The sequence below is a fragment of the Bombus pascuorum genome, chromosome 1 (assembly GCF_905332965.1).
Source record: "Bombus pascuorum chromosome 1, iyBomPasc1.1, whole genome shotgun sequence".
Classification (NCBI taxonomy): domain Eukaryota; kingdom Metazoa; phylum Arthropoda; class Insecta; order Hymenoptera; family Apidae; genus Bombus; species Bombus pascuorum.
The window spans coordinates 24,050,034-24,065,253 of NC_083488.1; the positions used below are offsets into that span (position 1 = coordinate 24,050,034).

Here is a 15,220-nt window from a genome sequence, read left to right on the forward strand (position 1 = left end):
AAATTGGGTATTAAGTTACTAGTGAATGATAGTTGTTGCATGAATCTGAGGATGTAAGTTATGGTTCATGTTGTAAAAATATGTACGTTAGTAACAATTAGTCGTTTGCTTCTTTTCGACAGTAAACTTAGAAATATCTTGAAAAATCTTAACATTGAATATCAACCATGAATGAACAATGAAATTGAAATATGTAGCTACAAGAGGCCCGACATCTCGGATAGTTCTATTCATGAAAATGACCTCGTAGATATTTGTCCATTTTCCAACTGCTTCTTTGTGGTTCCTAGCTTTCAATGACAACTTCCTTTACTGTGCCTTAATTTGTATTACCAGTGATCCTGGCATCGTCATCAACCCTTGTAGACCTGCACGTTCACTGTGTGGTCATCCGTTATGGTTACCGGGCAAGTCACTGAAATCTTTGTCCGGAACGATCCGAACGCCGATGCAACGAACGTTAATGAGTATTGATGTCCTCGCAATCGATCGACCGCCGCGATACCGCTTAGCGGAAATCGCATCACGCGGAAATCTTTCACGTAGCCGTATAATACGGTCCATATCGATGATTGAACCACTGATGTAGTTATCGATACGAGACATTTGGGATTATTTTTAAAAAAGATGCGTTTTGTAAATGTTAAAAAATCGTTCGAAGGCTCGTTGAACATATTTAAATTTTTTTTGGAACATATTAAAGGCTAATAACAATTTTTCCGAGATTAGTTCTTTAAATTGTATAATTTGTGAAATGTTTGACATGGACATAAATGTTAATCGAATATCCCAAGCTTGCAGGTCAAATCAAAAGGTGTAATACATGACTACATATATATGAAATATAAATATTTGCGAGCATCTATTTGCAAACAATGTTCGTGAACTATTCGTCGACAAGGAACATCTTTAAAAAGAGTATATACGAGTGAACCATCAAGGTGATGTGAATTCGTGCGAACTGCGAAGACTAAAGGGTACCTGCACGCGATTCTACCCTCTTGATCGCGATCTTTCGGCAATCCCTTGCTAGCCGTTGGTTGTAGCGTGGATCAGCGCGCAAAGGTAGCGCACAAGATGACGTGCGGCAAACATCAAAGCGTTCGACATCTTTTTAAGGCCGCCACCGCCTTAGAACTCGTTGAACTGGCTCCTCCTTTCTCTCTTCCCTTCGTGATTCCTCTGTATTCGTCTATCTTCATCGCGTATCGTTTCTCTGCCGTTCTCCTCATCGAACTGACTCGTGAAGGATCTCGGCGATGCTGCCGTGTGCGTATATGTTTTTTTCTTTCTGTCTTTCCTTCTGCGTTTCGTTCTTTTTCTTGGTCTTGTTAGGTGTTCAGTGTTCTTTCTCCCAGTTGATGAACTTGGCCTGGATAAGGATATACGCAGCTATGTATTTCGTATGCATAACCGCGCAGACGTTCGACTGATTGTGAGTAATGAGGGGAAGGGAGTATACGAAAGCGAATGGTGATCGTCTTTTACCTTGATTTCTACCGTTTCTTTGCCGCGGTTTCCACTTTCGTCGATACGAATCTTGTTTTAAACGATTTTATTCTCTTGCCTCATAGCATCGAGCGGCAGTTATAGTATGATGATTAATATCGGTAAATCATGTTTGTAGTTTCAGGTTTCATTAAAACGTGGTATTTTCACGTGTTTGTGTGAGACACCTTGTATAACTCCTCTTTCCTTATATCTCTATTATCCTTCACAATATTTACGCAAGCACTCGATCAATCATTTATTTTATCACGTGTGTCAATTGCATCTAAAATTAAAATAAGTTTTATTAAAATTTTCTCAGCGGAAAACCTTCAAATCGAAGGACTGTGTAATGAATTTATTGTTTTAATTCTTTGCAAGTTTAAATAGTAATATCTACGATTATAGAATAAAATTAACTATTAAACAGTAATGCTCCTGATCGATTCATATACAATAATTAATATGATATTTACTATTTCTTTAAACAAATTTCACACAAATCTATTTTTCTAAAAAAAAAAAAAAAAAAAAGAACGTAACAATACAAAGATCTATCTTCATGAAAGCGCTCGTGTCACAGAAAACCTTTATGTCGCTACGAGGTCTAACCTAACGTACGCAAACAAGCGGCAGAAAAATGGTCCTGCCCGGCTTACCCGGTAAAACGGCGCTGGCAATTTCGGGAAAAATTCCGGACGACGATCCAGGTTCGGTCTCGACACCTTTTGTCAACGGAGGATCATCTTCGATGACGTGTCCTTTAAAATCAGATAGCGGCTCCAGAGTAGCGCTGGCATCGCGGTAGGCAACTTGATACTATTTGTCAACGTTCAGTCAGGCAGGTTAGAGTCGGTAGAATCGTAGAAAAGAGATTAAGGGTATCCAAATATCCAACTCCTGGTTAATAACGAGGCTAAGCAGCAAGCAGCAAGTATCGTTCTGAAGTCTTGGCCTATTTTACAGCTGTGTCTGTACGACCGGCACCGCTTATCGCCACTGGTCGTCCTAACCTCTACAAAAGACGTCTCGTATCCTGGCACCTTCTATTTCCCAGCTATCCTCGTTTTTCACAGATTCATTACACTTAACGGAAGATTTATTATTTAAAAAGGATTTGCGTTAATTCGACAGATACTTGGCTCTCCAACAAGAACAGAAGACTCGTTCCTAGCGGAGGTAACAAACAAGCGATTATCCTTTTGGGTTTCAGCGTTAACCAAAAATTGAAAAATGCTTCACTTGTGTGAGATTTGTAAGTTTGTGGAACGAAGTACCGTTGGAAATCTTGCGTGCTAAAGTTTGAGAATTAAGTTATTTGTTTTATAAATATTTAATTAGGAATATTATTCTTTGATCTGTCAAAAGAAATTGACTTTACATTATCGCTAGTTTAAAAAATAAAAATAATGTAGATGCGAAATCTCAACAACATCTTTCATCACTCGTGTCATGACTCATTATCTCTTTGTCAACCGTATATCTTTCGTTTTTCTGCGCACGAATGAAACAAGTTTCAACGATATTCGTGCTTCTTACGATTTCACTTTCAATTTTATATTATTTTTTTCCTTTAATCCTCGTGTTCGCGATAAGATTGCACCCTTCTTATTTTGCTATTCTTTATCTGGCCCGCTTAAAAAAAAAAAAAAATCGTTCAAACCCGATAGAGGACGAATACGTACACGAGGGGGAATGTTAGAAATTCCTGGTCGTATAGTGTAACGCTCCGTTGACACGATGATGGATCGTCCACCTTGACCGGACAGGTAGTCGTACATTCACACTAACGCGCTGAAAGTGTATAATCGTGGCGGCACGCAGATACCTTTACAAGGGTCAACAACTCCATCAAAACGTGAAAATCATTTGATACTATGTTCGACCCGGTTGCTCGCAAACTTACCATGCGACGAACCTTAACACATTTACGAAATCCAGTATTACATGATCGTTCTCAATAAACAATAGACGTACATATACATATGTATATAATTAATTATGAATACACATATGTATATGTCCATAATTATATAAATATTCTACACTTCATGAATGTAAATATTCTTTTATGTAAGTACATCTAAATAACGTTTATTATTTCCTCTCTTCTGTTATATAAATTATTATTATAATAATAGTAGATTTCATCTTTCAAGGAATATTCTTGGAATAAATGTATCCATACAATATCTATCCATACATTTAAACAAGATCTGAAGAGATATTGTTATCTTTATCATCATAAAATTATACTAAGTCATGCTATATTACTTAACGTTTATATTTATCGAATCTCAAAATCCTAAAATTTTCACAACGACTTTGAAGAACCATTTGTGATCATTTTTACAAAAAGATGGTACTAATAGACCCAATTATTATATCCAATTATCTTAAACAATAAAGTTCTAATACCTGTACAGAACTTGGGAAAGAAGTTGTGAAAATAGGAAGAGCGCGTCGGAATTCTATCCGTAAATACGTATTAATTCCTTAGCCACAGTCATGTTATAGGATTCCCGCAAACTAGATTCGGGTTTCAAGAAGAATGGACGAAGGGTGAGCGATTACAATAAAGGTCTTTGCACGAGCAGCTAAGAGTTAAGTCGTGGGTAATAATTACCGATCCCTCGTTAGCACTGCCAATAGAGTGCCTCGCCCACCTGCCCACGGTTATAATAATATAAGCCGCCTCTTTTGCGGTTCGCAGCCCTCGCACGTGCCATAGTCGGGAGTCTCCTTTATTCGTTTTCTGCCCTTCGTTTCTCACCCTTTGTGTGATCGACCGCTGCATCGGTACTTCCACTCTATATCTCTCTGTTCATCCTCTCTACAAGATTTACAGATTTCTAAAAGAGATTCTTGAAGTTGTGTAAATAATTTTTAAGTTATGGTCGAACTTTTGGTAAACAGGTTAGGGTCAGATATCTTGGAATTTTTTTTTTTTTGATAGTTGTTAGTTATCTTAATTTTACGAATGAAATTTTATTGACTTAGGATGACAAAGTTACGTATGCTGTGTTTTTTGTTCAGGTTTAGTTTAGATCTGTGACTTTGATGAGTTGAATTTTATTACTATTTTACTAATCTTTGCAAAGTGTCATAACAATGTCAGAGAATATTTTGAAATTATAGACTGTGAGGAGAGCTTCGGAGGGATAAATTTAATTATTCAGAGTTAAATAATGGGTAACGAGATTGTCACATGAAAAAATATGGACATGCCAGCAAGAAAAACAGAAAGTAGGAATTCAGGTTATGTTTTAATTCTTCGTGTTCTTGTACAAGCAACAAGATTCTTGTTCAATTAATTGCGTTATTCAGAAACGATCAATCAGCAATTAGCTATGTACTGTCCAGCTTGGGGTGAGCAGACCGTGCAATCTAAAACAGACTAGGACATGGTGCATGATACAATTATAAATTATCTCGGTGGATTATTCGTCTTGAACGAATGTATCATTAAATCGTTAGTACTTATACACATCGGTAACAATTATCAATAAAATCTGTATTCATCCAGATGTACAACTGTTTTACTATATTTTGTTAATGTACAGATACTCCAGACAGATTTTAGGGGGTTGGCCCTTAACAAGAAACTTCTACAATTATGGGATTAAAAATGATCAAAGACAAATCAATTTCAGTTAGATAGGTTTGGTCTTTTCATTCTGTACAAATATGGAACGACACGTAGAAAAATAGAAGATTCCCAAATGAAGAAATTATAACTATTCCGAGGGAGTGACAGTCTAAATGACAAATCATCATCTAATAAACATCTGTATTCTACTGTATACAAACTAAATATTCTCTCGCCAATGATACTCGTACGAAAGAACCTTCTCTAATCCAAGCAACGTGCAAAGCGAACAACGACTAACACGAACAACTGGAGATATTGACTCTAATTATGGATCTTGAGACCTTGACCACCCCTGTTCGGTACATTTACGTCGGCCTCGAGCGTTGTCGCGGTTTATTTTTCCCTGCCAATTTGCTACGAGAGGTTGGGCCCGCGAAAGACGCCTTTGGCGGAACAAGATGGAGAACACGCAAGAGGAAAACCGGTGCGTCTCGAACGAAAAGGACGAAGAGGACGAGGAAGAAGGTACAGGAAGAAAAAGGAGATCGATCTGGTCACACATGACAATGTACGACGAAGGCATGATGGATGAGGGGGCGGCTAGTTTACGTGATCGGGACATGATCGCCGGCAAACGGGGTGGTCCGTCTGTCCATGTCCGCTCAGTTTTCTCTTTCTTTCGTACGAGGCTGGCTCGTCCCCGCGTCTTTCGCCCTTCCTGCGCCTCGAACGCAACACACGCGCGTACGAACGCACCCCTGTCACTGCTCTGACCGATCTTGTTGTCATATTCGACGGACGCGACCGTATAGCTGGGAAGAGCTGCTCCCTTACTGGGTTCTGCGTGCCAGCCAGTGCCTTTTATGCCGTGTTCACACCACATATTGACGAAAAACGGTCGTGAGCATGTTCGCGATGCTGGAAAATGAGATGGTCTCTTATTTCTCAATTATTTATTTATCAATAAATTGTTTCTTGATAAGTTCCGTGATGTTAGATTTTTAGTTTTGACGAAAAGAGAACCCAATGATGTAATGCTTCGATAACATTAGATTTACGTACTAAAGTTCTTCGTAACTCAGTTCTAAATACGTTTTGTTGTAATTCAACTGAAATGCTTTGTCAAAAAATTACGTCCAAAATACTAGACAACAACTAATTTATCAGAAAATACCAACGCTACAGTTGCGACTATCGTATATGGCTATTTAACCACACAATCAAAGATCGATTTTCTGCTACAAATTTGAACCTCCCAATCTATCAGCACCGCTCTACCAAACCTGTAACTTCAAAGGCCCTCTCAACGAATCAAATCGATCAATACGATCTGGAAGATCGTTCGCAGGTTCCATGTTGTTTCGGGGTCTCTCGTTCTGTGATTTAAAATTCAGATCGTTTCACCGACCTGGTCGGTCGCCTTACCGCGTTCCATACGGCTTCTTTCTCTCTCTTTCCTTCTTATACTAGATTTTCATACGGGACCCGACGAAATGCCGCTGAAATTCGTACGAACGTGGTGGATAGAGGCGGATGAAACTCACGCTGTGACGCGTTACGAGCGTACGGGAGCACGCAGCGACTTTTTTGACGAAGGAACGAATCACGGGAGAAGTTTTAGAGGTCCACGCGGAGAAACCAGTAGCCCCTCGTCGAAGTATCCCGCTGACCTTTCTTTCCTTCTCTCGTCTGCTCGATTCTCTCTTTAACAGTGGTGGATCGTCGTGAAGTTCTGACACAAGGAATGCTTTGGCTGATGCCGAGAACGAACCAAGCTACCTTGTTCGTGCTACCGGCCCGAAACGCGAACCTCCAAACGTCTTCCTCTTGTCGTTCCTCTTTGATTCTATGCTGCGCCGCGTCTTGTTCCGATGTTACGTTTCTGGCAGCGACGTTGATTCTTTAGACTTTAGATATATCAGAGTGGGCCGCGCGAAACCATCGTACGCTGTCTAGTTTGAAGAATTCTTAATTAAATCTCGATTAGACGTTCTTTTGGCAGCGCTTAAAACGAAGGGAACCACGCTCGCTGTGATGTGGATCATTGGGTCTGGGATGAGTGTACGAGGTGATGGGGCTATTAGTAGGTTTTTCTCTGTCTTGAGCGTTCTTATACGGTATGGGAAGTTCTCGATAAAGTATAGCGAGGAACTTTAAGAAAGTCTTCCAATTGGTTAGAGTACACACTTTTGTATAGTAGAATCTCAACTAACCGACGTGATGCGGACCGGATTTACCTCGGATAATCGAAAATTCGGATAATACAGAAAGTTTTATTAGCGTTCATAAATTTCTTTCTTTTTATAGTTTATTTTGGTTTTTATAATTTGTTCTGAAGGACATTTGGTAAAGTGTTATATCTCATTGGTAATAAAAAAAATAAAATAAAAATAAATATAGCATGTGAGTGGCTACCCCTAGCGGGGTGCCAACTTCGTGTTTTCTAAGTTATATCTTTTATGAGTTCATAAATTGTATACTATTATCATAGAAAACATATTGCTAATGTAATATTGTGCTCGTATTTAGGTGTAATTCATTGTTTAATCGGTTGAAAGTTTGATTCGCTGCTTTCACGGTGTGCCTAACTATTAACAGTTTCGTATTATACGAATTAAAATGGAAATTTAAAAAAGATGAAGTTATGGCAAAGTTCAAAGCACCTCGGATAATACGAAACTTCGGTTAACCAGAATTCGGATAACCGAGACTCCATCGTATTTATGCGGAAAGTTTGTTCGATTTGAACTATTTAAACAGTTTGTAATCTAAAGATTTGAACATTTGAAGTAGTTGTTAATTTATCGTATTAACTAATTTCTAATTCTATGATTTTAGAAATGTCTAACTGAGAGATGATACGACCAACAGTATAACTAAAATCATAAGGAAATATAAAGGAATCCAATCAACCATAAGCATGTTAAACGTATGCAATACATTTCTTCATCTAATACAAAATTTAGCAAACTCCAAATTCAACTTACGAGAATGGAATACCTGGCGATATTATTATCGAGTTTTCATTCGTAAAATATTACGATGTTACAATCGTGGTCGTGCGATAACGCAGAGGGGCAATCAAGAAAATTACGGTTAAGGATGTTAAACCACGAGGGCATAAGGAACGAAGGGAATGGTTGGGGTTTTAGGATAAAGTGGAGTTCGGATCGACGTTTTCCCTCCTATCGAGACAAATGCACGAGCCTGATATCCGCGTAGAAGCGTCTATCGATCCTGGTCGTCGAAGGTCATTCGTTTTCATCCTAAATCCAGCGAGATTGAGGGACGCGACTCGATAAATGCCGGCGCAGAAATTGATTTAGAAGATTTTCACGGATCGTTTGCCCGCGCGGAACCCGTGGACAGAGAAACGGAGAACGCGTGTCGTTGTGCGACTCCACGTCGATGTGTAACGTGCTCGATCACACACAGATGACCAATCAGGGAGCCAACTGTTTCCCAAGAGTTGGGAAACCGAGAATGGTCCGCTGTTGTTATCGTGTTCCCTATACGTGCCCCCTCAATGATCCTTCTCCAACAGATTCCTTCTGTTCTCGAGCTGCGTTTTATAGCGCCTCGTACATTCTCGCGTCTTAACCATGCCAAAACCCCTCGATCATTTTCAACCGTGCTTTTCCTATATTTTCTTTGCTAAACAATATCTTAAGTTCGACCAATATGCTACATACTTCTGACTATTGTCAATCGTGTTTCTATATCTTATTTCTCTGTCTTTTGTTAAACACTTTCGTAAGATCGAGAAAATACGAAAGAATCATCGTCGACTTCTTTCAATTTTATGATAACGTTTTTGTTTAAACGTTAAGGGTTTGCTGTTATTTATTGAAACGAGAAGGAAATTTGAGAAACGTGGCAGAGTTAAGTATTGGGGTTTAAGTATTAGCTTGATGTTAATTATATAGTCGATAATAAAAAGAATCTTTAATTCTTTTATTTAACAATACAGTCAGAACTGTGGAAAAAGTCGTCATTGCTATTTATTTTACTATGTCAACATCATCGAAGGATCTAAAGAGTACGTGAAACTCTTTTACACACACACAATATGCGCATAGTAGCGTGTACACATGTAGATACGTATATATAGGGGTTGACATATCGCGTAAGTTAAGATAATTGGTCGTACGACGATCGAGACAAATATTATTTCGCGTAAGGGCGTACAGGGATTATATTTGTATGATAATACCACATGCATGGGTGGTTCCCTATAATGGCAAAAAGGGGACACGATATTTGGGGGACCGTTCTCTCGATTCGTCTCGCTATTATTCGTTGTAATCGTCGCTTCATAAATATTCGCGAATTGACTTCTCTCTTACCGATCGTTTACATAACGCAAACATTGTGAAAGTGATAGAAAGATACGTGGAAAAGATATCTTCTTTAACAAGAAGATAATTTTTAAGACACACAGAGATTCACAAAACTATTTCCACGCTTACCATCCAAAACTCTATGAATATATTATGTGTGTCATAGAAAATTGTTAAAGATTTTATCAGCCTTGCAACGAGGCAACGATTATCGTGATTGTACCGATGAAATTTGGAACAAGAACGAAATATTTACTCAGCCCCTGAAACGTAACCGCTCTCTCCGAGCGTCTTCTTCAATTAATTCGATCGTATTGTCTTTTTAGCATATCGGACGAGGCAAAGGAGGGACCCAAAGGCAGCGCGAGCCTTCAAACAATAGAACGCGAGACAGCTTCATATCCATGGGACGTGGCCATCGGTCTGGAAAAAATCCGGAGCGACACGTTCGAACGATTCGAAAATTCGGTAGCTTTACGTTCCCCTGAAGATGATACCGTTGTAGCGTCCCTAGGGTGCCTTTGTAACCAGCGGCCACCGCCACCCCCGCGCGAAAGCCTCTGCTTAAGGGTCGGATAAGAGGAAGAAACAAATCCGCCACCTTTGGATATGAGAAGACGAGCGATGGCCGCCGCGATAACCGATCGGTAAGCCGTCTAGGAATGTGGCCTCCTCTCCAGCTCCCTTTCTATTTTATTCCTGCCTCTCTTCCCTTCTCGGTTCCAAGAGTGCCTGACACGACATCCGAGAAGCCTTCATCAGGACCCTGATATCGAATGTGTCCGCTGTTACCCCGTCAACCGTCCACGAAGGATCGAATACGCCTTTGACTCTCTCGATCGTGGTCAACGTCGAGATCCCTCGACTTTTCAGAATTTCTAAAGGCGACGTGCGTGTGCTTTTTTGTTTTCTTCTTTTCGTGTAGACTACCCCGGTAGATAGAATGACGGCGAAGCTGGTGAAATGGTAAAGAAAAGAGCTGAAAATAAGTGTGGATGATCTTGGTTTTTTTTTAAGATAAGAAGGTAAGGTAACGTAGAAGGTGATGGTATTAAGTCTAAAGAGATGATGCAAGGTAGCTTTAAGGTATAATTCTCTATGCATTTGGGAACATTAAAAGTATATATGTAGAAAATATATAGAAAATTATTTGTGAATAGCGCGTCATAGAGAAAATGGCAACAATTTTGAAAAAATGTAATATGATATTCTTTTCCAGATAAATAACCAGCCCACGCTGGTGGATTACGTATCTATGTATCCTAAGGAATCTTCTATATATTCCAAACTTACCTTTCCTTAATGTATGTGTAAGCATACACCTCTAATTGCACGAATTTGCTCAATATCACCTCATTCCTTCTTTCTCGAGAAAGCTCACAAAGTTCAGAATAGTCAAACTTCGGCGAAGCGATCAGAAATATTCCCGTCACGATGCACACGGCGGCGTCCACGTGGAAACGTACGAAGAAAGGATCTTAACCTCTAGCCGGCTCTCCTTGCTCTCACGATTTTAATCCGTGGAAATTGTGTCGGCAAACACGACGATTGTTCGCCAAGAGAGAAAGAGAGGAAGAAGCGCGCGCAGCTTGATCTGTCACGGGCATTGAGGATCGCGGTCGGATGATCACGCGTAAGCACGTTATTCGCAGCGGCTTTTCAGCCGTGGTATCGTTGCCTCTTATAGGGGTTGGACATCGCAACGCGCCGCTCTACACGGAGGGGATGGGGCAAGTAAGTCCCACCACCGTCGCTACGCGGATTATCTCTGGGCGGCGCGGACCGACACCGGCTTTTTTCCCTACCTGGACAGCTAGGTCGTCCAGGATCCCGAGTTACCTGGTTTGATTCCCCACTGGTCGCGACAATGGCTGATATTTGTGGGTAATAGGGTGTTTCCTAAGTTTCCTTAGCCTCGCTCACTGTGTGTTTCGTCAGATACGTATCCTGATGAGGGGATGTAGAATAAATTTTGAACACACAGAGTACACAGGGTGTAGGATAATTCTTGCGTCTTCATTTGGTTTTTGCTGTTTTTTAAAAATATGGTTTGCAGAAGTAAATTTTAAGAAATCGCGCTTTTATTGATCAACGTGGGAATTACGCATTTACGTTGCCTTTGTAACGTCGAATACGATAAATTACTCCTAAATGATGAGTAATACGAACTTAAAGATGTCAGAATAGTAATCCAATCGAAGAGACACTCTTTTTATATCGATGTATAAGCTGTTCAACAGAAAACTCATCATTTGTAAACTTTTTATCGTTAACCATGTAATCAATTACATGGCAATAGAATGGTAATATTGGTAATAATGGTAATAGAAAACCTATGTAATCAAGCTCAGATTGCATTTCAATCTATTAGTATTCCTGCTTACATCCTAAACAAACTCTTACTTTTTCTATAAATACATCCGCAACTTGTGCAGCCCAATCGATATCCGGCGCCAAACATCAAACGCACGAAATAACACAACGCCGTCGAAACCGTCTCGAAAAAGGAAAAAGGAAGAAAGTAAAAAGAATCGCGGCAGATATCCGCGAGCAGCATCCTCCTGGGTCCTCGATGCTGTTACGGATCGCAGCTGTGTGCATCGGATCCAGGCTACCTAATTTTCGAGAGGGCGTACAGCGCGCAAAGGGGAGAAGAGGGGGCCAGAAACCACCTGGAATCCCCAGGATCAGGGGAGTGAGAGCATTCGAATGCGTCGAGCCGTACAACGAGCCGCCACAGAATAAGGGATGCTCTTCCAATCCTGTCCTTGTCTCTCTGGTCTTCAAACGCTGGCGCGCGCTTCTGAACCATGTTTTTAGCCTATGGTATCCATCCTATGGCACTTTTTACAGGGCACCGATATACTTATACATATAACTGAACGACGTACCCTCGTTGCAACTACCCTTGGTTCGAAGGGTACCGGCGAGACTTAAACACCAGTATACTTACCGCATGTTGCCATAATGAGTGGAAAGGGACTTGGAGGGGATTTTGGGGGAAGAGATGTAGAGGACAGAAAGCCCAGCCCGTTCCTCCTTTTCATCGAACGCCGCAAAAGGCGGCCGATGATGCCTCGAAAGAAAGATTAAAGCGCCCGCGATCCGAACGCCACGGTTTGTTTATCGGTCGCTTTTTTTTTCCTTTTTTCTTTTCTTTTCTTTTTTTTCTTTTTCTTTGAAGGCGGTTCTCTTCTACTCGCGGCTTCTCTTCCTCGTTCCGCGCTTCCTCAAACGCGGGGCGCGCGCTTCGCGTTGCAAACGGACCGCCGGACTTTAGTTAATATGTATGTTATGTGGCTTTGATCCGAACTTTGGTTTCCTCTTTTTCCTTACCCGATTCTTTTCTTTTTGCCGCTTGCTTCTTTTCTATCCTACAAAGTACATATATGTACGTGTGCATACGTAGTATATATTGAAGAGCGAAGCCGTTATTTTAATAGTTTTAAAAGGCTGGTTTGTCGAATGAGATGATTTGGTTGGCGTTGGTGAGTACTATATACTGAGAATTTGATTAGATTGATTTAGTGGATGCTTATTTTGTCCGATATTTGTCTAATGTTAACATTTGTATATATTACTCGTCAATATATTTCAATAACGTTTCCTTGAATGTTGAAATTAATTGCAAACCTCAAACGCGTTTAGATACATAAATCTCGAGAATCACTAAAGCTCCAAAGTTTTGAAAATACAGCGATACACAACATATAATACAAAAAACAAAGTGCAACATACAAAAGTAAAGAGAAGGAAGCAAATATTCAAGAAAACCTAATGCCAAGGGATAACCCTTTCATGTTGACTTCTCGGGTTCCATTACGCGTGTAGGATGTTCAACAAGCTGGTCCGGTTAGTTATTCGGCAAACGCCACCAGCAGCGTAATTATTATCGATATTGCGCTCTCCGGTTCGTGCATCGCCGCCTGTCTGCAAAATGTATTCCTCTGATGCGCATACCAACGTGTACAAGGGTTCAATCGCGGTTTGGCGAGGGGTTGGAAAATCGGCCAGGGGGATGCGCAGGGGGATGTTTCGTAGTAGGGCGGACCAGTGAAGGGAAAACATGGTGGCCACTGGTTGCGGCATTCATCAGAGGCGGTACTCTGCGTATACCTTTTGAGATCTCTCCTTTCTCCTCTCCTCTCTTTTCGTTCTTCTCTATCTTTTTTTCCTATTTTCTCTTTTTCTCTTTTCTCTTTTCCTCTTTCACTTCGATCGTTCACGTGTGTACATGTCGGTATACAACGAAACACCAAAGGGGGTTTGTGAAAAAAAAAGCTTCTTCCATTGAGAATATTCGCAATAAAGGGAACCGCCTTCGTCGGCTCCTTTCACCTAATATTCCATTGCCGAGAGAAAAAAATCATCCGCCCGTATTTACACCTACTTTCGGCTACTTGGAAACGCATTATCGCGCTCCTCCCCGAGAGCACGGTCTACGGCCGTTTCTGAAAAGTTACACGATTTCACGGATACGCGCGTACCCAGTGTATTGTGTCGCGCACAGTGGAGGTACCAATGATACACCTTTTGTATTATTGTTGTTTCGTTTAAGCAGACTGCGGTGGATGGTTATTTCGATGGCTATTTAGCGTTTGGCAAGTGTTCAAAGCTTACGAGATCTATCGGCTAGATCGTTCCTCCTATGTTTTTGCTAGATTACGTGGTTATTCCGGATACAAGTTTTTGGTCCAGCTTGTATCTGTAGTTACGACCCAATATTTTTAGTTACATATGACGATGTAATTCATTTATTTATTATGTTAGAAATATATAGACGACTAAGTTTCCTTTATTCGTAGTAAGGAAATTCGTAAATTTTTGAAGCCACTAGAAAATGTGAAAATATTCAGACCACAAATGTCGTGACGATGTTTCCTCTATCGATACGTCGGTATTATTTGACATTCTTTTTCCCCGAGACTCAGCCTGTTATCATGGACATTAAGTGGCTCGTTAATCCACAAAGCCATACTACCGAACCGTATGTAAAAACGCCATTAACTTTCTTTAACATGCTACACGTGTAAAAAGGAAAATTCGATAAAACAATTTTCTGCGACTTCTCAACGACGAATCCCATCTTCTGCCAGTATTACCACTGATTAAAAAAGGGATAGAACGTATAACGAGTTGGCGTTTTCACAAAGCCGTAACACAATCGTGAAAAGAGCATTGAGAACGAGCGTTTGGGACGAGGAACAGGTAGTAGGAACGTTTCACAGGTAAAACGCGAAACGGGAACGGGACGGGATAGAAATCACGGGGAAACGACTTTTAATTACGGGACAGAGGGGAGGCGCGTACGCCGCGGCGAAAGAACGAGAAAAAACGAGGAGGGAGCGGCATGGATCAGAGGCACCACGAATGTTTTCAATTACATTTGCAGCACTCCCCAGCATCGGTGTCTGATTACACCGAGATGTCGGGAGGCTCGTTTGCCGCGAAATGCACTTGCCGTTTCGATGCCGCGCCTTGTGTTCCCATCCTCGCTAAATCGACCTATGTGTATAAGAGTGAATTCGCCTAACCCAATACATACAAGTAGACCAAGCATTGCTTATTCGAATTTTCAATCGTCGGAATATTTATCTTTCTCTCAAGTGATATCATCTAAACAAAATTAATATTCTAAACACATTTCATAATATATTCTTTATGTATCAACGAGTTTAGTGCTTCATTAGATTGTGTTTCTGAACTTATCATGAATAACCAAGATGCTAGGTAAACGATTAAATTAACCAGATAGTATGGATTACAAAAGAAAAATAATCTTAAGGAATTGGTTTAAAAA

At 40.5% G+C, this 15,220-nt stretch overlaps 1 long non-coding RNA gene across 1 annotated transcript; it reads right to left on the reverse strand.

The window, feature by feature from the left end:
- Positions 1–683: 683 nt before the first annotated feature.
- LOC132915265 (uncharacterized) lies at positions 684–2,845 on the reverse strand. The gene is made up of 3 exons (XR_009659814.1): positions 2,148–2,845; positions 1,489–1,774; positions 684–1,372 (listed from the first exon to the last, which is right to left on the reverse strand). It is a non-coding gene; the product is annotated as an uncharacterized LOC132915265 (long non-coding RNA).
- Positions 2,846–15,220: the final 12,375 nt, after the last annotated feature.